We start from the raw sequence: 25,628 nt of genomic DNA, 5'->3' as shown, positions 1-25,628 counted from the left end.
ATGTTTGTTAACTTGGCTTTCAAAGACCTTAGAAAAGCAGGGTAGGATAGATATAGGTCTGTAGCAGTTTGGGTTTAGAGAGCCTCCCCCTTTGAAGAGGGGGATGACCGCGGCAGCTTTCCAATCTTTGGAAATCTCAGACGATACGAAAGAGAGGTTGAACAGGCTAGTAATAGGGTTTGCAACAATTTTGGTAGATCATTTTATAAAGAGAGGGTCCAGATTGTCTAGCCCGGCTGATTTGTAGGGGTCCAGATTTTGCAGCTCCTTCAGTACATCAGTTATCTGGATTTGGGTGAAGGAGAAATGGGGAGGCTTGGGCGAGTTGTTGTGGGGGGTGCAGGGCAGTTGACCTGGGTAGGGGTAGCCAGGTGGAAATCATGGCCAGCCGTAGAAAAATGCTTATTGAAATTCTCAATTTATCAGTGGTGACAGCCTCAGTGCAGTGGGCAGCTGGGAGAAGGTGATCTTATTCTCCATGGACTTTACAGTGTCCCAGAACTTGTTTGAGTTTGTGCTACAGGATGCAAATTTCTGTTTGAATTAGCTAGCCTTAGCTTTCCTAACTGCATGTGTATATTGGTTCCTAACTTGGAAAGTTGCATATCACGGGGGCTATTCGATGCTAATGCAGTACACCACCGGATGTTTTTGTGCTGGTCAAGGGCAGTCAGGTCTGGAGTGAACCAAGTGCTCTATCTGTTCCTGGTTCTACATTTTTTGAATGTGGCATGTTTATTTAAGATGGTGAGGAAGGCTCTTTTAAAGAATAACAAGGCATCCTCTACTGACGGGATGAGGTAAATATCCTTCCAGGATACCCGGGCCAGGTCGATTAGAAAGGCCTGCTTGCTGAAGTGTTTTAGGGGGCGTTTGACAGTGATGAGGTGTGGTCGTTTGACCGCAGACCCATTACGGAAGCAGGCAATGAGGCAGTGATCACTGAGATCTTGGTTGAAAACAGCGGAGGTGTATTTGGAGGCAAGTTGGTTAGGATGATATCTATGAGGGTGCCCGTGGTTACGGATTTGGGGTTGTACCTGGTAGGTTCATTGATGATTTGTGTGAGGGCATCAAGCTTAGATTGTAGGATGACCGGGGTGGTAAGCATGTCCCAGTTTAGGTCACCTAGCAGCATGAGCCCTGAAGATAGATGGGGGGGGGCAATCAATTCACATATGGAGTCCAGGGCACAGCTGGGGGCAGAGGGTGGTCTATAGCAAGCAGCAACGGTGAGAGACTTCTTTCTGGAAAGGTGAATTTTTAAAAGTGGAAGCTCAAATTGTTTGGGTACAGACCTGGATAGTAAGACAGAACTCGATTTCAACTCCGCCCCCTTTGGCAGTTCTATCTTGTCGGAAAATGTTATAGTTAGGGAAGGAAATTTCAGGGTTTTTGGTGGTCTTCCTAAGCCAGGATTTAGACACGGCTAGGACATTCGGGTTGGCAGAGTGTGCTAAAGCAGTGAATAAAACAAACTTAGGGAGGAGGCTTCTAATGTTAACATGCATGAATCCAAGGCTTTTACGGTTACAGAGGTCAACAAATGAGTGCACTTGGGGAATAGGAGTGGAGCTAGGCACCGCAGATCCTGGATTAACCTCTACATCACCAGAGGAACATAGGAGGGGTAGGATAAGGGAATGGCTAAAGGCTATAAGAACTGGTCATCTAGTACGTTCGGAACAGAGAGTAAAAGGAGCAGGTTTCTGGGCCCGATAGAATAGATTCAAGGCCTAATGTACAGACAAAGGTATGGTAGGATGTAAGTACATTGGAGGTAAACCTAGGCATTGAGTGATGATGAGAGAGATATTGTCTCTAGACACATTTAAACCAGGTGATGTCACCGCATGTGTGGGAGGTGGATCTAAATGGTTGGCTGAGGCATATTGAGCAGGGCTAGAGGCGAAACAGTGAAATAAGGCAATAATCACTAACCAGAACAGCAATGGACAAGGCATATTGACATTAGGGAGAGGCATGCATAGCCGAGTGATCATAGGGTCCAGTGAGTAGATTAGGCTGGCTGGAGACATGGCGATTCAGACAGCTAGCAGGCCGGGGATAGCAAGCTAGCAGAAGGGCCTTAGAGGGACGTCGTGACAGAGGAAGTCTGTTATAGCCTTCTCATGCGGTTACATTGGTAGACCAGTCGTGATGCATTAGTAGGGTTCCGTTTAGCAAAGGGGTCCAGTCCAATTGGCAAAATAGGTATAGTGTCCCAAGAAATTGCAGATGGATCTATTCAGCTAACAGTCCAATATGCTCTAGACAGCTAGCGGGCCGCGGCTAGCAGGCTAGCAGATGGGCATTCAGGGGACGTTGTGATGTAGGAGCAAGTTGAGTAACCCCCCTCGAGCAGATTACATCGGTAGTCCAGTCGTGAAGGATCGGCGGGGCTCAGGACCCCGTACCGGCAGTAAAAGGGGTCCAGACCAGTTAGCAAAATAGGTATTGTAGCCCAGGATTGGCTGATGGACCTCTTTAGCTACCCGGGAAATGGGTCTAGCATGGACTAGCTCCAGGCTAATTGATGCTTGCTTCAGGACAGATAGCTGGTGAAAAGGTTTAGAGCTTTCTGTAGGAATCCGGGGATATGGAAAGAAAATAGGTCCGGGAACGCTCTGGTTTGAATCGCGTTGTGCAAGTGAGAGTTTTCCAAGCTAAAGGTTAGCTGATGACCGCTAGCAGTGGTTAGCTGACTACTGGCTAGTAGCTAGTTATTAACTGGCTAGCTTCTGTTGGGGGGTTTCGGTTCGGAAGAAAAGAAAGATGCGTTAGAAAAAAAGCAGATCCACACCATAGAGGTCCTGTATAGAGGTCCTGGATGGCAGGGAGATTGGCCCTAGTGATGTACTGGGTTGTACGCACTACCGTCTATAGCGCCTTGCGGTCGATGCCAAGCTGTTGCCATACAAAGCGATGATGCAGCCAGTCAAGATGCTGTAGAAATGTTTGAGGATCTGAGAGTCAATCTTTTCAGCCTCCTGAGGGGGAAGAGGTGTTGTTGTGCCATCTTCACAACTGTGTTTGTGTGTGTGTGGACCATGATAGATCTTTAGTGATGTGGACACAGAGGAACTTGAAGCTCTCAATCTGCTCCACTACAGCCTCGTAGATGTGAATGGGGGCTGCTCCGCCCTCCATTTCCTGTGGTCCACGATCGGATCCTTTGTCTTGATGATTTTGAGGGAGAGGTTGTTGTCCTGGCACCACCCTGCCAGGTCTCTCACCACCTCCCTATAGGCTGTCTCATTGTCGTCGGTGATCAGGCCTACCACCGTTGTGTCGTTGCCAAACTTAATGATGGTGTTGGAGTTATGCACGGTCACGCAGCCATGGGTGAATAGGGAGTACAGGGGCTCCCGTGTTGAGGGTCAGCATAACGGATGTGTTGTTGCCTACCCTCACCACCTGGGGCGGCCCGTCAGGAAGTCCAGCATCCTGTTGCAGGGGGAGGTGTTCAGTCCTAGGGTTCTTAGCTTAGTGATGAGTTTGGAGTGCACTATGGTGTTAAACGCTGAGCTGTAATCAATGAACAGCATTCATGTTCCTCTTGTCGAGGTGGGAAATGGAAGTGTGGATTTCAATAGAGATTGCGTCTTCTGTGGCTCTTTTTGGGTGGTATGTGAATTGGAGTGGGTCCAGTGTGTGGGATGATGGCTTAGATGTGTGTCATGACCAGCCTTTCAAAGCATTGCATGGCTACAGAGTCAACACACGCACACACACACACACACACACACACACACAGAGATGTATGTAATGTAAACACAGGAAATTGGTGCAAGCATCATCTACTCAGCCGGCATTGCGGCACTTCTGTTATGATAAAATACTGAATCTCAAGATAATAACCTGTTGTTGAAAAAACGTATGTGTTATGGCTTTTCAAACTCTGCCATGTCGTCTATTCAGACCTATCTATTTAATAGAACACAGAGGGGTTTCTAGAATGGGGCGGCAGGTAGCCTACTGGTTAGAGCGTTGGACTCGTAACCAAAGGTAGCAAGATCGAGTACCTGAGGTGACAAGGTAAACATCTGTTCTGCCCCTGTTCTGTTCTGCCCCTGAACAAGGCAGTTAATCCACTGTTCCTAGGTAGTCATTGAAAATAAGAATTTGTTCTTAACTGACTTGCCTAGTTAAATAAGTGGAAGCTTCTCTAATGCTAAACATGTAAAGTGTGGTGTACCGCAGCTCTCTTGGCCCTGTACTCTTTTAGAATTTGACTAATGGCCTCCTACAAAGCCTGTGTGTCTATGCTGATGATTCAACCCAATATGGGTCAGCAACCACAACTAGTGAAATCACTGCAACCCTAAACAAGGAGTTACAGTCAGTTTTAGAATGGGTGGCCAGTAATAAACTAGTTCTGAACATCTCTAAAACAAAGAGCATTGTATTTGGTACAAATCATTCCCTAAGTTCTAGACTTCAGCTATATATGATAATGAATAATGTGGCTGAGCAAGTTGAGGAGACTAAATTACTTGGTGTTAAGGCGCTACAGAGCATAGTGCGTACGGCCAAGCTTCCTGACATCCAGAACCTATATACTAGGCGGTGTCAGAGGAAGATCCAAAAAGTTGTCAAAGACTCCAATCACCTAAGTCATAGACTGTTCTCGCTGCTACCGCAGGGCAAGTGGTACTGGTGTGCCAAGTCTAGAATCAAAAGGCTCCTTAACATCTTCCACCCCCAAGCTATTAGACTGCTGAACAATTAATCAAATGGTCCCCCAACAATTTACATTGAACCCCCCACCCCCTTTTGTTTTACACTGCTGCTACTCACTGTTTATTATCTATGCATAGTCACGTTACAAATGACCTTGACTAACCTGTAGCCCCGCACATTGACTCGGTACTGGTACCCCCTGTATATAGCCTTGTTATTGTTATGTAATGTTCTTGTGTTACTTTTAGATTGTATTTATTTATTCCTTTTTTAATTTAGTTTATTTAGTAAATATGTTCTTAAATCTATTTCTTGAACTGCATTGTTGGTTAAGGGCTTGTAAGTAAGCATTTCACGGAAAGGTTGTATTCGGCGCATGTGACAAATACAATTTGATTTGATTTAATTTGACCATGCTTCACCGTAGGGATGGTGCCAGGTTTCCTCCAGATGTGACTCTTGGTATTCAGGCCGAAGAGCTTCATCTTGGTTTCATCAGACCAAAGAATCTTGTTCATTTAAGAATGACGGAGGCCATTGTGTTCTTGGGGACCGTCAATGCTGCAGAAATCAGATCTGTGCCTAGACACAATCCTGTCTCAAAGCTCTATGGACAATTCCTTCAACCACATCGCTTGGTTTTTGCTCTTACATGCATGGTCAACTGTGGGATCTTATATAGACAGGTGTGGGCCTTTCCAAATCATGTCTAATCTATTGAATTTACCACAGGTGGACCTCAATCAAGTCGTAGAAACATCTCAAGGATGATCAATGCACCTGAGCAGGATTCACCTGAGCTCAATTTTGAGTCTCATAGCAAAGAGTCTGAAAACTTATGTAAATAAGGTATTTCTGTTTTTTTATTTTGAATAAAATTTCTAAAAACCTGATTTTGCTTTGTCATTATGGGGTATTGTGTGTAGATCAATGAGGATTTTAAAAAATGTAATCCATTTTTTTAATAAGGCTGTAACCTAACAAAATTTGGAAAAGGGGAATGGGTCTGAACACTTTCCGAACGCACTTTATCTACCTCAATTACCTAATACCCCTGCACATCGACTCGATACTGGTACCACGTGCATATAGTCACGTTATCATTACAGGAGCAGACAACTAATTTCCTTCTTACTTTGCATTGATTAACCCTTTAAAGCATCAGTTTTGCTCGAACTTGTAAGTAGATTCTACAGTACATTTGTATTCTTTTTAGCCAGTAGTTCTGAAAGTAGCACTCACGAGCCAAAAGTGTCCCACGAAAATTGCAGATATGTGAGCCACGAATCTGCTCTCTCTCACTCTGCTGTGGGTTCATCATGTCCATCTTGCTAGCTGTCACTCATATGGTGAGGGGCTGAAGCTCATTGGTTGAACTCTAATTGCTACGGGGCTGGCCCACGTGGGGGAAAATGTAGGAAAAATGTCGCAGCACAGCTTCCAGAAAAACAGTCACTTAAAAAGTAGGGATTTTGTGGCTAATTGAGGTAAGACAGTAATTCTGCTTATAGATTATGCATGTATGAACTACACATTGACATAAACAGCCCAAAGCAGGAGTTTAAAAAAATACTAAGTTCCAGTCAGAGCATGTCTTTAATTGCAACATCAAGTTGTATTACCATAGCTTGGTCTAATGCAGTATGCTGTAGCCAACTCCACTATCATTATCAAACCAAACATACATTCCTAGGCATGACCATGATCAACAAACACTAACAGGACTGCAGGCTATTCATAATGTCATGTCACAATTGCCAGTGTTAACTCAATAATCACCTCAGTCAGTTGATGGGGGCAGGCAATGGTGAAACAGCAGTTAGAGGGGAAGGGAGGTTGCAGTAGCAGGGATTTCATCCTGTTTTCTGCCCTAGAACCTTAGGTAATTATCTACCTACCACACTGCTCCTTCCCACCCACTGCACCACCACTCAGCTGTGCAGTACCGGGTTACCTGGCAACACGACTCAAGAATTATGCTGATGGAAATAAAACACCTCTCAGGAGAAACTGTTTTTTTGTCTCATCAGTGTTGAGGTATTTACAAAACCAGGCTCACCACCCCAGCAGACAAAAATTGGTTGCCTCAACATCATTTATGATTTTTTTTATAACAACATGGACAGGTTGTTGTTAGAGGAATTCTAAATTCCTATATGTTTTGTAGCCAAAACCAAATTCACACTCTATCTATTTCATAATAATTTGTAGGATTATCATTTGCATGAAATAGCGAGAGACCAGTCTTAAAAACAAGTTCAGCATTTATTATTAATGAGTACTGGCACAAAATACAAAGAACATTACATTTTAAAGAGAAGATAAAAATGACGTCATCAGTTCTCACACTTTCTCCGATTGTCTTCTACTCCCCTCATAAAGCAAACATTCCAATCTGTCTAAAAGATATACTCTTCTCCACTAATGGAACATCAAAGAACATTCTTATCTGTCTGTCCTAGTTTAACCAAAAACCCATACATTTCATACCACAACATAATAGTATTAAAATTAATGGTTCTAATTTAAATGTATACATAATTAATCATTTCAACTATAATTTCCTCCAACAAATCCTCCCTTTGATTACATATTATACATTCAAATCTACATCTAGTTTTATCAAACATAAAAAATAAAAATATGAATAAACTTATAACTAACCTTATTATAAAGGTTTATCAGATTTATCATACGAATATACTTATAATTAACCTTATTATAAAGGTTTATCAGATTATCATATGAAGACACAAAACCAACATTATTATAAATGTTTATCAGATTATCATATGAATAGACACATAACCAACATTATTATAAATGTTTATCAGACTCTTCTCCCATCATTAATCAAATCTAACCTTAACACCAACTGTTTTTAAACCTACATCAGAATTATAACTCTTCTTATCAGGATTTTCTGTTAATCTTCATGAAAAAACAGTCTATACATTGAAACAAGAAAACATCTAAATTTCCTAAACATCAAATATGGTCTCCTCGCGAGTGAAAGGATCCGGATTCTTCTATTACGTCCAAGCCATGTATTTTGTATTCCACTGGTCAGAGCTTAGGATTGGTCCATATATCTCCATCTGAAGTGTCATCGATTTCTCCAGAGTCCTGGAAATGATAACTTTCATACATACACGCAATCAACCACGTCCGTACAAAACTAACACAGTCACAAAGGTGAAGGTAGCCCATAACACAGTAATCATAACATTTTTCCATCTTCCAAACACACTGTCAACCCAATTAGTCAGAGAAGTACCCACCGCTGAGTTAATTTCCAACTTGTGAACTAGGGTGTGTAAACCAGACAATGTTATGACTTGAGTGAGGACCCAAAAGCGGTTTAACAAAAACAGAGTCCTTTAATGTAAAAAACACAGGGAAGACATAGATCCTCTTCAGATGTAGAAAAATGGCAAAATAGACAACCCTCAGAGAGGGCGACAAATGAAACAGAAAGTCCTTCTGATATTTACAAAAGAGTCCCCTTCTTAGCAGCAGAGGAGAATAGCTGGGTTGCGGCGACAGACTGCTGGTCTCTCTGGGTAGGCGCGGGTCGTAGCGGACAGAGGTACCTGATAACACGTAGCATCAGAAGAACAGGCAGATTCCGACAGGATGGGACAAGGGTGAAGCAAACAAGACGATAGTTTGGTTCTGGCATGAGAAACTCAAACGAGAATCTGACAAAGAAAGAAGCAGGAACAGAGAGAGAAATAGAGACCTAATCAGAGGGAAAAAGGGAACAGGTGGGAAAAGAGTGAACGAGGTAGTTAGAGAAGATGAGGAACAGCTGGGGGAAGGAGAGGAAGAGAAGGTAACCTAATACGACCAGCAGAGGGAAACGGAGTGAAGAGAAAGAACAGGAACAAGACATAATATGACAATACATGACAGACAAGGCCTTGGTCACTGATCCATCCCAACTGTATATCCCGGAGTCAAAGTACACTCCCACCCTCTTCAGCCAGCAATCAACCAAGACTATTCTATTCTGCCAAGTCATTCATTACATCTCTAATATAATTGGTGAAGCGCTGTGGATTTTTAATAGATATAATTGATCCAATCCACATTCTCATTGAGAGTGGACTACCAAAAAATACTTGACTCTAATCCTACCAGGATCTAATTTATAGCTTTGATCTCATCTGCCACCCTTGGAACCACATGTTATTAATACAAACCCTATCATCAAAAGACCCAGTCGGAGTACTTCTTTTCTCCCGTTTAGTCAACACCATGTCATGGTGTTGAATGAGTGTAAAAGGCATTCTCAAATGTACCAGTACACATACCTCTGTTCAATTAGCCAGTAATACTCGGCCATCATGTCATTCTCCCACACATTCAACAGATGTGAGCCCTGGGTCTCCTTATCTTACTGAAATCCCCAGATCTCAACCAGCCTGCCAAATCACTCATTGGTCGCATCAGAAGTAACATTATCTGTCCTATTGCAGTACTGATTTTACCTCACATATTTCTCAGGAGTACTATACTGAATCAAACAATAAACAGTCTCCCGTTGCCTCTGTGAAAGGAGGAAGCTCAGATTTCAGAGGAACATGTGGATATAAATAGTGCAAATCCACACAACTTATTATCTGGCTTTCCTGCTTCCATGAATAGTTTTACCATACAGGCTGTTCCCCTTAGGTGAATAATTCCATTTCTGAACTATCCACACCGGCTCTTGGCTCTGGACAACTCCACAGTCAGTATCTGCTTTGTCAGGGACTCTGCTTGTATTCTGCTGACTATAGAGCAACCAGCTGCTCTAACTTTTTCTACCTGGAATGCACTAGGTTATCAACTGAAACCCTTACTTTCACTACACTCCATCTCCTTCCATGCTGGGTATGTAGATGTATGTAGCCTTCTCACATGAGGTGAGCTATAACATGTTTCCATGAACTACACAGATACTTGCATAGATGTCTTCCATAATAGCTACTCTTAGTCCTGAACTGCCAAGGAGTCAGAGACACCACTTGGTCTACATAGAACTCCACTGAGACATCCCTCCCTATCCTACTCTCACTTCCTGTTTATCCAGATCAAGTGATCTCTTATGCTTGGTTAATACTAATTTCTCCTTGTTTAACTATGTCAATATTACCCTCTGGCCTTCTCGGGTTCATGTTGTAGTAATAAGGTCTCCAACCATACAGCTTAGGATGGACAGCTCACCTATAAAGCCCCACCCTCTTCCAGAAAACACATCATTAGCAAGAGTCAGACACATTTTCACTTTTATGAACAAGAACAGTGAGGAAAGGACAGGTAAGGTATTTTTCATTCGAGAGATGGCCCCCAGAATTCTGTTAATTCCAGTTCTCCTCTCGAACTCTGTTATTGTTCGACAGTGCCAATGTGTCTTACCCTCCCGCAGTGTGATATGAATCCGGGTAGTTCTTTCTGCTAGCAAGAGTCCTTGGTTCTTTCTGTCACCAGGAGTCCTTGGTATGGTCCCCCCAACAGGCCTCAGGGACTGGATTGAGTGACTTCACCTGTAATTCACCTGTAGTGCATACAATCTTGGACATACAGGTTTGGTTAACAAACAGTTTCTCATTTGTTCTATCTGATTATATCTTTCCCATATACCTACTTGTTAGCTAATATATTTTTTTTATCAGTTAATTATCCCGTAGGTCACATCCTATCCTAGAACACAATTTACCCATCCCCCCTTTGTTACCTGGCTCTGCCCAGGTAACAACCTTGCCTACTCTTAAACAATGACTCAGGTAAGATTAGTAAATTATCCTTATGTCTGACATCATCATGTAGGAGCCCCTTTTAATTTTCCACATGTCCAATTCTCCCTTGGGCATCCATTCATGTCAATCCTGTACCAATTCCCTGTCAAGTTTCTTATCTACTTTTAAGAAGTATCTGTGCTACTTATATATTTTCTTAAATATATATATTTACCGATTTAAACCGTAACCCTTTTCTCTCATATCTCTCAAATACCACTAAGCTTCTAACTGTTTGACTTTATCTAAAATCATTGATTTTAGAAAAAACATGTCTATGTGTGGCAATCTCTCAAGTTCTTACATTTCCTTAATCAATCTATCTTAATCCTAACAATAATCCTAAATCATCCCAGATGTCCTATATTCCTGTTAAATTTAAACTCCTAATAATCAAACAAAGTCTAATAAATGCTAACCATATCAAAATCCTTCCTATACTAACTAGCTATTTCCTTCAGGGACCCTCAGTATTCTATCTGACAATAACATGAATTTAATTTATGTTGCAAAGTGTGGAATGCCTTATCTACAGTAATTTATCACCCCTAAGAACTTAAACTTATTTTTCTATGTAATTCCCTGCCCTATTGGCTTAATATATCTCCTATCCAAACCTCAATGTATCTTATCTTCCCCTATTTATTCTCAATGATAAATAGGATTTTTTTCTCTGTTACAATACCAAATCATTAATAGCCAATTCAAAAACTTCACAGCTAATGTTGTAAAACAGAATCCTGAACCACTTTCTCATTTTCGGTTCAAACAATAATTCTAACCCCCTAACCAAAACTCCATTATAATGAATTTACCTTTAAAACTAGTAACTCAATATGACCACATTCATTATACAAATGACTCTCCCCTGAGGCTGATCAGACCTCAAAAGATAGTCATGATAAGGTCAATAGGTCATAAAGTCAAAAAATTCACTTGTGTAATTAAAACTCATAAACTAAAAACTCATAAAGTTCCATATGTGAGCGTGCCTCTTTAAAATACTTTTGCACCAAAACGAATAGTCCTAACAAATGTATTATGTGTATATATTTGCAAACCTTAATGGTTAATCAAAACTTCGAGGCCTTTTTCAATTTGGTCGTTTATGGCCTCATTCTCCCCGTGATTATAATCCCAGGAAATGTCTAAAATTGAGACACCTAAACATCAATTTTCCCAGAAGAACATAACACGCCTAACTAGCATTCACTATGCTACTTCGATTCAGAAACTCAAAAGTGAACTATAAACTAAACCTAATGATAATTCCCCTTTAACTCAAATCATTAATCATATGTTTTAAACAACGTCAATGTGTATGTTTACTTAAATGAACATGCTACCCATAGATACAATTAACCTGATAACATTATTATCAAATGTATTACTTTTTCCCTCTGCCGCAAATGTCATACATTTCATTAATCCCAGATATTTAATAAAAATGTAAACGCATTTTCCCTTGGCTCCTTCAACTCACATATTTAGATAACTTCCATCCGTCACACTTTCTCCGATCCACACAATAGCGCAGTGTCTTCAGGTCTGGAGATTGTCTTCTACTCCCCTCATAAAGCAAACATTCCAATCTGTCTAAAAGATATACTCTTGTATACATAATTAATAATTTCAACTATAATTTCCTCCAACAGTTGTATACTGGTTGTAAGTTTAAAAAAAAACTTTAGCGAATAAAAATACATCTTATTAATCTGGTTGCAGATAACAACCAAAATATGTCTCCTTTACCATGACGTCTTGATTTTGTCATGAAAAATAAGTTGTTACGTGACTGTACTGTAACAGAGACCAGTGGTTTGACATCTTCCCAACCAGAAAAAAAACATGTTTACAAACAGGAAATTATGTAATTAAAATATGTATTTACGATTTTCCTTAACTTACTCTATGGGTCAAATTATACCCAGAACATAAACCATGTATAGACTTTTTGAACACAATATAAGGGTTTAAGCTTACTAGAAGCGCTACGGAGACACAGAGTTGCAATGTTGTTTTCCTAAAAAAAATTGAGAAGCACCGCAACATTCCTTCCGCAGCCGTGGGAGCAGTGTTGTCGCTTGGTTCCTTGATCTGATCTATAGGCTATTCATCAAAGTAACCTATTTTTCATTTAAAACCAAATATAATTTCAGCGATTGCTCAAAGAGTCAAAACAAGAATCCACCCAAAAATGTATTTTGTTTAGAAGTAATAATGTCACGCCCTGACCTTAGAGAGCCATTTTATGTCTCTATTTGGTTTGGTCAAAGTGCGATTTGGGGTGGGCATTCTATGTTTTGTTTTCTATGATTTTGTGTTTCTATGTTTTGGCTGTTCAGGGACAGCTGTCTATTGTTGTCTCTGATTGGGAACCATACTTAGGTAGCCCCTTTTCCCTCCTTTCGTTGTGGCACTAATGCCCTGTAAGCTTCACGGTTGTTTCTTTTGTTTGTTGTTTTGTTGGCGACATTTTTAAAATAAAAAGGAAAATCTGCACTCACTACGCTGCACTTTGGTCCACTTCTTTTGACGACCGTGACAAATAACTAGTGATTCCAAGCTATTGAGAAATGGTAGAACCTGCTGTAGCCAACTAGCTAGCCAACATTTAAATATTTGTATTATATTTATAATGTTTTCTATTACACCTCTTTCTATTCTGGTTAGACTCGGTTTACTCTGTTCTGTGAGGGGCACAGCATTATACGAGATCTTTAGTTTCTTCGCAATTTCTCGCATGGAAAATGACCTCCAGCAGGCCACAAATGTGCATGTGTCTGCTCAAACGGTCAGAAACAGACTCCATGAGGGTGGTATGAGGGCCCGACGTCCACAGGTGGGGGTTGTACTTACAGCCCAACACCGTGCAAGACGTTTGGCATTTGCCAGAAAACACCAAGATTGGCAAATTCGCCACTGACACCCTGTGCTCTTCACAGATGAAAGCAGGTTCACACTGAGCACATGTGACAGACGTGATAGAGTCTGGAGATGCAGTGGAGAACGTTCTGCTGCCTGCAACATCCTCCAGCATGACCGGTTTGACAGGGGGTCAGTCATGGTGTGGGGTGGCATTTCTTTGGGGGGCCGCACAGCCCTCCATGTGCTCGCCAGAGGTAGCCTGACTGCCATTAGGTACCGAGATGAGATCCTCAGACCCCTTGTGAGACCATATGCTGGTGCGGTTGGCCCTGAGTTCCTCCTAATGCAAGACAATACTAGACCTCATGTGGCTGGAGTGTGTCAGCAGTTCCTGCAAGAGGAAGGCATTGATGCTATGGACTGGCTCACCCGTTTCCCAGACCTGAATCCAATTGAGCACATCTGGGACATCATGTCTCGCTCCATCCACCAACGCCATGTTGCACCACAGACTGTCCAGGAGTTGGCGGATGCTTTAGTCCCGGTCTGGGAGGAGATCCCTGAGGAGACCATCCACCACCTCATCAGGAGCATGCCCAGGCGTTGTAGGGAGGTCATACAGGCACGTGGAGGCCACACACACTACTGAGCCTCATTTTGACTTGTTTTAAGGACATTACATCAAAGTTGGATCAGCCTGTAGTGTGGTTTTCCACTTTAATTTTGAGTGTGACTCCAAATCCAGACCTCTATGGGTTGATGAATTTGATTTCCATTGATAATTTTTGTGTGATTTTGTTGTCAGCACATTCAACTATGTAAAGAAAAAAGTATTTAATAAGAATATTTCATTCATTCAGATCTAGGATGTGTTATTTTAGTGTTCCCTTTATTTTTTTGAGCAGTGTATATGCTTTTAGTTGTTAATGCATTATGCCCTGGACAAGAGGCTTACATGTATAGTAGAAGTCAGAAGTTTACATACCCTTAGGTTGGAGTCATTAATACTCGTTTTTCAACCACTCCACAAATTTCTTGTTAACAAACTATAGTTTTGGCAAGTCGTTTAGGACATCTACTTTGTGCATGACACAAGTCATTTTTCCAACTATTGTTTACAGACAGATTAATTCACGGTATTACAATTCCAGTGGGTCAGAAGTTTACATACAGTGGGGCAAAAAAGTATTTAGTCAGCCACCAATTGTGCAAGTTCTCCCACTTAAAAAGATGAGAGAGGCCTGTAATTTTCATCATAGGTACACTTCACCTATGACAGACAAAATGAGAAAAAAAATCCAGAAAATCACATTGTAGGATTTTTAATGAATTTATTTGCAAATTATGGTGGAAAATAAGTACTTAGCAAGGAAGAAGCCACTTCTCCAAGTGGCAGCATCATGTTGTGGGGGTGTTGTGCTGCAAGAGGGACTGGTGCACTTCACAAAATAGATGGCATCATGAGGAAGTAAGATTATGTGGATATGTTGAAGCAACATCTCAAGACATCAGTCAGGAAGTTAAAGCTTGGTCGCAAATGGGTCTTCCAAATGGACAATGACCTCAAGCATACTTCCAAAGTTGTGGCAAAATGGCCTATGGACCACAAAGTCAAGGTATTGGAGTGGCCATCACAAAGCCCTGACCTCAATCCTATAGAACTTTTGTGGGCAGAACTGAAAATGTGTGTGCATGCAAACCTGACTCAGTTACACCAGCTCTGTCAGGTGGAATGGGCAAAATTCACCCAACTTATTGTGGGAAGCTTGTGGAAGGCTACCCGAAACGTTTGAGCCAAATGAAACAAATTAAAGGCACTGCTACCAAATACTAATTGAGTGTATGTAAAGTTCTGACCCACTGGGAATGTGATGAAAGAAATAAAAGCTGAAATAAATCATTCTCTCTACTATTATTCTGACATTTCACATTCTTAAAATAAAGTGGTGATCCTAACTGGCCTAAACAGGGAATTTTTACTCAGATTAAATGTCAGGAATTGTAAAAACTGAGTTGAAATGTATTTAGCTAAGGTGTATGTAAACTTCCGACTTCAACTGTACATAAAACACTTTAGCCGGAGATAAAACAGTATCAGATTAAACACATGAATAAAGGAAAAATACCTCATTGGCTGCTTATTACAGAAGGGAGGAAATCCAAAACTTCACACTTCTTATTTCTAGCATGAATTCACGCTTCATCCTTAATTATTATAACGTTACCATCCTAACATACACCTTTCAACCATTACGAACTACACCCGAAGACACAAAAAACCTAGCTAACACAGCGTGGGACTGCCTTCCCTCCAAAAGTGTGTTGCTATGATAATAATCCCCGTTACAACAGTTCTTAGCCACTGACAGGTTAATTGTCAGTTACACTCCCACCAATCACCTGTGATTTCTATGAAGGAGGTCTGCAGTTTTCTTGATCGGCTTCCAGGAGGGTGACTGTCTTATGGATGGGCGTCTCCAGATAGGTGGGTTTGGTGATGTGTTTACTTCTCTCATCCAGGGTTGAGTTGCTGATCAGTAACTTGAATCTTCTCACCCGGCCATCCTGTCCCGGGTACAGTTCTGTAATCTTTGCCAGCATGGTGCAGTATCATCTTGCAAAATGACAATGTCATTAACACTTGCGTTGCTTCTTTCTTTATTCCATTTCTGTCTGTGTTGGAGGTTTAGGAGGTCCACCTTGTCCAGAATTCGTTGGCCAAGAATTGTACTCTGCGCCATCTCTTGCGGAGATAAAGATCTTCCTTGATGAACTGTCCAAGTGGTGGTAGGATAATTCTGGACTTCATTATCAAGATGTGATTTGGTGTGAGAGGTTCTGGACCTAATGGATCATTCAGATATTTCAGAAGTTAGGGGCCTACAAATTATAATCGCCATGACTTCATAGAGAAAAGTATGCAGAGAAGCTCTGTCGAGTCTTCCACCTGACTGATCAAGAATGGACATTAAGACACTTCGTAGATGTGCAGATTTGCCTTTCTCAAACACCACCCATGTGACTTCAAGATGGGGTGTTCATGATAAACTCGCATCCAAGTTCCTTCAGTCATACTTGATCCGCCAATGAAGTTTCTGCCTTGATCACATCTGATTTGACGAACATTACCACGTATGGCAATGAATGAACGCAGGGCATTGATAAAAGGCATCAGTGGCTAAGTCAAACATTTCAATGTGAACTGCTCGAGAGCCCATGCAAGTGAATAGGAGCCCATAACGCTTTAACTCTCTTCTTCCGTCCTTGGCATAGAAAGGTCCAAAGCAGTCCGTATGTGAAGGGAGGCGTGGTCTCCATGCGTTTCTTCTGAAGATCTGCCATCCTTTGCTCTTCTGTACATTGTCACGGCTCCTCCTCTTCAGTGCAGGGGCGGTTCCTCCTGCAGGCAGAGGAGGGTCGTTAGTGATTGGAGTCACCTGGGCTCAAAGTATTTAAACTGTCACTAATCACCTCTCTCTCTCTCTCTCTCTCTCTCTCTCTCTCCGCTCCTCCAGGTATGAACCTGTTTTGTCTGTTCTTTTGTAGTTTTGCATAGTTTTCACTACCAAATACTAATTGAGTGTATGTAAACTTCTGACCCACTGGGAATGTGATGAAAGAAATAAAAGCTGAAATAAATCATTCTCTATGCTATTATTCTGACATTTCATATTCTTAAAATAAAGTGGTGATACTAACTGACCTAAGACAGGGAAATTTACACAGATTAAATGTCAAGAATTGTGAAAAAACTGAGTTTAACTGTATTTGGCTAAGGTGTATGTAAACTTCCTACTTCAACTGTATATCCCTATTCAATCAGCTGTGTAGTAGTAGGCTATTCAGTGTAGTAGTAATGCTATACAGCCATGCTGTAGAGTGTGTGTGAGCAGGGGTATAATGAGAGTTGGCAGTAATCTCGCCACAGCTCCTCACATCAAGACAGACACAATTAGTGAGCACTTCAGATTGTGTGCTAACAGAAAGCAGATCACAACTTCTCTCCCTGCTAGCAATGTTGTTGTCCCATTTTAATTAGCCTCTCCTTAGAGAGCCAAGCGCTATTATAGATGCATGGTGGGAGCTAGAGATGAGAGAAGGAGAAATAATGAACAATTTGATACCTGACATGACAACAGCGTGTGCCTGATTTTAAACACCCATACGCCAAAAATGTATTGATAGACTGCTGGAGTATATGGGCAGTATAATTTTGGACTATAGGCCTACCCACCAATAAACTAGCTTTGGAGTGTTGCTTTCTTTATTTTCATTTGACATGACTTCACCCTCTTGAGACTGTCTCCCTAGACACATACTGTAGATGCCTTCACTTTTATAAGCCAACTTTACGGATGCTGCTTTATGCTTTGCAGTTGTGTTGTTCAATGTGGGTCTGGCATATTTTTCCTGCGGATTCAATCACATCTCTATTGGTGGAAATGTGAGGTTCTTTTCCCCCTCTCAAAATGTTGAAAGAAAATGCTCAGCGTTTTTTGGCCAAGCCACCGGACCAACGCCACAACCAACCCAATGGAGGATGAGGCAGTGCACCCAAGGGGAGGAAATCCCCCACCCTACAATCTGAGAAGGTTCGAGAGGGAAAAAAACTTTCGGTCATAAACATATCTGCGCTCTCACTGAACATCACTGAAGTTTGTCTGTCCTTCACCCCTACTAACGCAGCTGATCCTGTCAAGCTAAGAGTAGGCCGCTTAAATTCTTTAGACAACTGCATTCAAAGCATTTCATCGCCTCCATCCTAGTCTTGTTGAGTGACAGTTACACTGTTATTAGAAATCTGGTGATATAGCACTGCATATTCAGAAGGGGGCAAGAATGCATAGCCCATCTGTCAAATCTTTTAATTTGCTTTATCAATCTTCTTTTTCAGCCTTCGTTCAACATTTTATTTATGGAAATGTAGATTATTTTACACCTGTGTAAATGTTTCTGAAGTTACAGCATTTTATTTAAAGGTGCTGTTCTGCATAATGATAACAACATGAAAAAGAAAATACAGGATACAAACACAACTAATCTCGAGTATCCAGTGGTCTCAGAAACCCCTTTGTCATTGTTTACCTCAGTTGCAGGGAACTGTGGTGTGTTGCTTAGACACACCCCTCCAAATGCATTTGGAAAATGAAGCTAAATTATTTAATTTATGTCTTTACTACAGCATTTTTCATTTGTCAGAATGTAAGCTTTTATTTGAGGGTATTTCAATTTTAATACATATCTGTTTTATCATTTAGAAATGAAAACACTTTATGTACAGTACCAGTCAAGAATTTGGACAAACCTACTCATTCAAGGAGTTTTCTTTATTTTCTACATTGGAGAATAATAGTGAAGACATCAAAACTATGAAATAACACATATGGAATCATGAGGTAACCAAAAAAGTGTTAAACAAATCAAAATCTATTTTAGATTTGAGTTTCTTCAAAGTAGCCATCCTTTGCCTTGATGACAGCTTTGTATACTCTTGGCATTCTCTCAACCAGTCACTAGAAGCTATGAACAACTGTCAATGGAAACAAGCTTCACAACAGCTGTACCTCGACTACCATCATGTTTGGATTTCTTGGTGAAGAGCATAGGCACCCTGGGTCTCAACAATAGGAGTTGGGTCTGCAATAGAGGTTATTCTTACAATGTATCCAGCAAACTAAACAAAAGGGCACACCCTGTTAGGCTAAATCCCAAATGGCACCCTATTCCCCTACTGGACAACTTTTGACCAGGGCCTACACGGCTCAGTAAATGAAAATAAATGAAAATACAGTAAAGTTAATGAAAATACAGTTAAGCACATTCTTACAACTTTCTTGTCTTATGAGTGACTTATTAGGTTGATATAACTTTTACATACAGTTGAAGTCGGAAGTTTACATACTCTTAGGTTGGAGTCATTAAAACTCATTTTCCATGACTCCAAAAATGTCTTGTTGACAAACTAACGTTTTGGCAAGTCGGTTAATGCATGACACAAGTTATTTTTCCAACAATTGTTTACAGACAGATTATTTCACTTATAATTCACTGTATCAGGCTGTTCAGCAAGAAAGAAGCCACTGCTCCAAAACCGATATAAAACAGCCGGACTAAGCTTTGCAACTGCACATCTGGACAAAGATCGTACTTTTTAGAGAAATGTCCACTGGTCTGAAGAAACAAAAATAGAACTGTTTGGCCATAATGACCATCGTTATTTTTGGAGGAAAAAGGGGGAGGCTTGCAAGCCGAAGAACACCATCCCAACCGTGAAGCACGGGGGTGGCAGCATCATGTTGTGGGGTTGCTTTGCTGCAAGAGGGACTGGATATATTGAAGCAACATCTCAAGACATCAGTCAGGAAGTTAAAGCTTGGTCGCAAATGGGTCTTCCAAATAGACAATGACCCCAAGCATACTTCCAAAGTTGTGGCAAAATGGCCTATGGACCACAAAGTCAAGGTATTGGAGTGGCCATCACAAAGCCCTGACCTCAATCCTATAGAACTTTTGTGGGCAGAACTGAAAATGTGTGTGCATGCAAACCTGACTCAGTTACACCAGCTCTGTCAGGTGGAATGGGCAAAATTCACCCAACTTATTGTGGGAAGCTTGTGGAAGGCTACCCGAAACGTTTGAGCCAAATGAAACAAATTAAAGGCACTGCTACCAAATACTAATTGAGTGTATGTAAAGTTCTGACCCACTGGGAATGTGATGAAAGAAATAAAAGCTGAAATAAATCATTCTCTCTACTATTATTCTGACATTTCACATTCTTAAAATAAAGTGGTGATCCTAACTGGCCTAAACAGGGAATTTTTATTCAGATTAAATGTCAGGAATTGTAAAAACTGAGTTGAAATGTATTTAGCTAAGGTGTATGTAAACTTCCGACTTCAACTGTATATAAAACACTTTAGCCGGAGATAAAACAGTATCAGATTAAACACATGAATAAAGGAAAAATACCTCATTGGCTGCTTATTACAGAAGGGAGGAAATCCAAAACTTCACACTTCTTATTTCTAGCATGAATTCACGCTTCATCCTTAATTATTATAACGTTACCATCCTAACATACACCTTTCAACCATTACGAACTACACCCGAAGACACGAAAAACCTAGCTAACACAGCGTGGGACTGCCTTCCCTCCAAAAGTGTGTTGCTATGATAATAATCCCCGTTACAACAGTTCTTAGCCACTGACAGGTTAATTGTCAGTTACACTCCCACCAATCACCTGTGATTTCTATGAAGGAGGTCTGCAGTTTTCTTGATCGGCTTCCAGGAGGGTGACTGTCTTATGGATGGGCGTCTCCAGATAGGTGGGTTTGGTGATGTGTTTACTTCTCTCATCCAGGGTTGAGTTGCTGATCAGTAACTTGAATCTTCTCACCCGGCCATCCTGTCCCGGGTACAGTTCTGTAATCTTTGCCAGCATGGTGCAGTATCATCTTGCAAAATGACAATGTCATTAACACTTGCGTTGCTTCTTTCTTTATTCCATTTCTGTCTGTGTTGGAGGTTTAGGAGGTCCACCTTGTCCAGAATTCGTTGGCCAAGAATTGTACTCTGCGCCATCTCTTGCGGAGATAAAGATCTTCCTTGATGAACTGTCCAAGTGGTGGTAGGATAATTCTGGACTTCATTATCAAGATGTGATTTGGTGTGAGAGGTTCTGGACCTAATGGATCATTCAGATATTTCAGAAGTTAGGGGCCTACAAATTATAATCGCCATGACTTCATAGAGAAAAGTATGCAGAGAAGCTCTGTCGAGTCTTCCACCTGACTGATCAAGAATGGACGTTAAGACACTTCGTAGAAGTGTGACTTCAAGATGGGGTGTTCATGATAAACTCGCATCCAAGTTCCTTCAGTCATACTTGATCCGCCAATGAAGTTTCTGCCTTGATCACATCTGATTTGACGAACATTACCACGTATGGCAATGAATGAACGCAGGGCATTGATAAAAGGCATCAGTGGCTAAGTCAAACATTTCAATGTGAACTGCTCGAGAGCCCATGCAAGTGAGTAGGAGCCCATAACGCTTTAACTCTCTTCTTCCGTCCTTGGCATAGAAAGGTCCAAAGCAGTCCATCCCGCAGTATGTGAAGGGAGGCGTGGTCTCCATGCGTTTCTTTGGAAGATCTGCCATCCTTTGCTCTTCTGTACATTGTCACGGCTCCTCCTCATCAGTGCAGGGGCGGTTCCTCCTGCAGGCAGAGGAGGGTCGTTAGTGATTGGAGTCACCTGGGCTCAAAGTATTTAAACTGTCACTAATCACCTCTCTCTCTCTCTCTCTCTCTCTCTCCGCTCCTCCAGGTATGAACCTGTTTTGTCTGTTCTTTTGTAGTTTTGCATAGTTTTCACTCAGTCATTCACACACACAGATTCACGCATCCATGCACTTTACATACAGCTTACATTATGATACTTCCACAACTCATTCCTTTTTCTTAGTTTAAAGTTAATAGTTTTGTTTACAATAAAGAATATTTTTTAATTGGCCAATACCTGTTGTTTGCGTCCCCTCATTTTTGCCACAGGCTATGAGCCGGCCTGTGAAAACATCTTCTAAATTTCCTGCATTTTACACATTTGTAGATGTGAGAGGAGACTGCATTGCTGAATCCTAGGATCCATATACGGTTGGATCGCAGCTCATTGGTCGTCATTCCACGTTCTTGGTGTCGTACTCTTTCATGATAGTGCTTGATGAGCAGCACTGACAAGTAGCTATTTCTTGGCATGATTGTAGGATGCTTCACATGGGAATGAAGAGTTGCATGAGCCAAGTGACCTCCCACCCTGAGGATACCTTGCTCACCCAGAAATTGACTCAATTTATGCAACTTGCTTGCTTTATCTTTGGTCTTGATGTCTTTCTGGTCTTGATGTATTTTTTTTGTCTTCTTTGGCACCCTCGGCACAATCTTCCTTGGGAATTGTGGCAATAACTTCCTAGCTGTTGGAGATAAACCGAAGTTTGCCAATGCAAAGCTCCCTTGCTTCTTTCACCAGCTGGGCTGCTTCAGCTTCAGACGATACGCTCATCAACCCATCATCAACATAAAAGTTCCTTTCTATGAACTGGATAGACTCCTTGCTGAAGCTTCGTCGTCGCTTCGTCGTCGTTCGGCAGCAAGATGTTTGAGACCATAGTTGGCGCAACCAGGAGATGAAGCTGCACCAAACAAGTAGACCTTCATACAATACACTGAGGGTTGAGACTCTAGATCTCCGTTCTCCCACCATTTTTTAAAATTATTATTATTTTTTGAAAGGAACTGCAGATAATCTTGGTCTTCTGCTTTCACTTGAAACTGGTGGAACATGCGCTCTACGTCACAAAAGATTGCGACTGGACCCTTACGGAAACGGCAAAGGACACCCAGCAATGTGTTTGTCAACTCTGGACCGGTAAGGACATGGTCATTCAAGGACGTCTCTCAAAACTTCACTGAGCAGTCAAAGACAATTCGTATCTTCCCAGGCTTTTGTGGGTGATAAACCCCATGGTATGGGATGTACCATGCTGGATGCTTGTTCATTTCCTCCTCTGAGACCTTTTCAGCATCTCCACAAGCTATGGTCTCTTCCATGAAGGCTGTGTAGTCCTTGTAGTACTGCTTATCTCTCCTTAGCCTCCTTTCTAGGCACTTGAGACAGTGAACTGCACATCTCTTATTGTTCTTATTGTTCAATAGGTTGGATCTTTCTTCCTTAACTTCTTGACGCTACCCATCCCTTTTGCGGGATAATTGTCATCAACAACTGCTGAATTGCATAGATTCACACATTCAAATAATATTACAAAAAATATTTATATTCATGAAATCACAAGTGCAATATAGCAAAACACAGCTTAGCATTTAGGTAATCCACCTGTCGTGTCAGATTTTGAAAATATGCTTTACAGTGAAAGCAATCCAAGCGTTTGTGTAAGTTTATCGATCACTAGACAAAACATTATGAACACCTAGCATCAAAGTAGCTTGGTCACGAAAATCAGAAAAGCAATAAATGATCTTTTGATGATCCTTTGATGATCTTCGGATGTTTTCACTCACGAGACTCCCAGTTTCACAATAAATGTTCCTTTTGTTCCATAAAGATTATTTTTATATCCAAAATACCTCCGTTTGTTTGGCACATTATGTTCAGAAATCCACAGGCTCGAGCAGTCACGACAATGCAGACGAAAATTCCAAATAGTATCCGTAATGTCCACAGAAACATGTCAAACGTTTTTTTTATTATCAATCCTCAGGTTGTTTTTAAATATATAATCGATAATATATCAACCGCCACTGTCTCTTTTTCAGTAGGAGAGCGAGAGTCAATGGCTGCCCCACTGTGTTACGGAAGTAAAACTCATGCGAACACCCGACGCAATGTTATCTTTCTCGCTATCTTTCTCGCTATCTTTCTCGCTCATTTTTCAAAATAAAAGCCTGAAACTATGTCTAAAGACTGTTGACACCCTGAGGAAGCGATAGGAAAAGGAATCTGGTTGATATCCCTTTAAATGGTGCGAAGGCAGACTATGGAACATGGAGCTTTCAAAATATAAGCCACTTCCTGGTTTGATTTTCCTCAGGTTTCACCTGCAATATCAGTTCTGTTATACTCACAGACAATATTTTGACAGTTTTGGAAACTTTAGAGTGTTTTCTATCCGAATCTGTCAATTATATGCATATTCTAGCATATGGGCCTGAGAAATCGGCCGTTTACATTGGGAACATTATTTTTCCAAAAATAAAAAAGTGTTCCGTAGCTGAAAGAGGTTAAATGGCAGCTGCATCTCATAATGTCCATCGTCCTTGCGTCTGATGCCTGCTTTCATTTTTTTCAGGAACCGGATATCCTCTTGAGATATGAGGTCCTCTTCTGCGGCTCTCTCGTTGAAGTCGGATTCAAGCGTCTTGATAATGTCCAGTGCTGTGATTACCTCTCTTACGTGTGTTCTACAAAAATAGTGTACTTGATTTGTGAGGTTGGAAGAGGATTGAAAACTTGGCATCACCTGTCTAATGATAACCCGATGGCTCACTCCAATAGCGTTGCCATTGTCGATACATGGGTTCCCATAGCAAACTATGCTCCAGCCAAGGTCAGTTCACTGAGCAAATGGCTGACTTCCCTTACCAGACACAATTTCTCTTGGGAGGAGAGCCTGGAAGTAGTTGTAACCAATTAAGAGGCCGACATCACAGCTCTGTTGAGGAGAAATCTCCTCTGCAATGTGTTCAAGATGAGACCATGCTCTTGCAGTCTCTGGAGTGGGATCAAGTTAGCAAGTTAGCAAGGTAGCAAGTTTTAAGTTCCTCGGCATACACATCACAGACAAACTGAATTGGTCCACTCACACAGACAGCATCGTGAGGAAGGCGCAGCAGCGCCTCTTCAACCTCAGGAGGCTGAAGAAATTCGGCTTGTCACCAAAAGCACTCACAAACTTCTACAGATGCACAATCGAGAGCATCCTGGCGGGCTGTATCACCGCCTGGTATGGCAACTGCACCGCCCTCAACCGTAAGGCTCTCCAGAGGGTAGTGAGGTCTGCACAACGCATCACCGGGGCAAACTACCTGCCCTCCAGGACACCTACACCACCCGATGCTACAGGAAGGCCATAAAGATCACCAAGGACATCAACCACCCGAGCCACTGCCTGTTCACCCCGCTGCCATCCAGAAGGCGAGGTCAGTACAGGTGCATCAAAGCTGGGACCGAGAGACTGAAAAACAGCTTCTATCTCAAGGCCATCAGACTGTTAAACAGCCACCACTAACATTGAGTGGCTACTGCCAACACACTGTCAATGACACTGACTCTACTCCAGCCACTTTAATCATGGGAATTGATGGGAAATGATGTAAATATATCACTAGCCACTTTAAACAATGCTACCTTATATAATGTTACTTACCCTACATTGTTCATCTCATATGCATACGTTGATACTGTACTCTATATCATCGACTGCATCCTTATGTAATACATGTATCACTTGCCACTTTAACTATGCCACTTGGTTTACATACTTATCTCATATGTATATACTGTACTCGATATCATCTACTGTATCTTGCCTATGCTGCTCTGTACCATCACTCATTCATATATCCTTATGTACATATTCTTTATCCCCTTAGACTGTGTATGACAGTAGTTTTTTTTGGGAATTGTTAGTTAGATTACTTGCCCGTTATTACTGCATTGTCGGAACTAGAAGCACAAGCATTTCGCTACACTCGCATTAACATCTGCTAACCAT

The sequence above is a fragment of the Oncorhynchus tshawytscha genome, linkage group LG30 (genome assembly GCF_018296145.1).
Source record: "Oncorhynchus tshawytscha isolate Ot180627B linkage group LG30, Otsh_v2.0, whole genome shotgun sequence".
Classification (NCBI taxonomy): domain Eukaryota; kingdom Metazoa; phylum Chordata; class Actinopteri; order Salmoniformes; family Salmonidae; genus Oncorhynchus; species Oncorhynchus tshawytscha.
Note: the sequence above shows the minus strand (reverse complement) of the source record.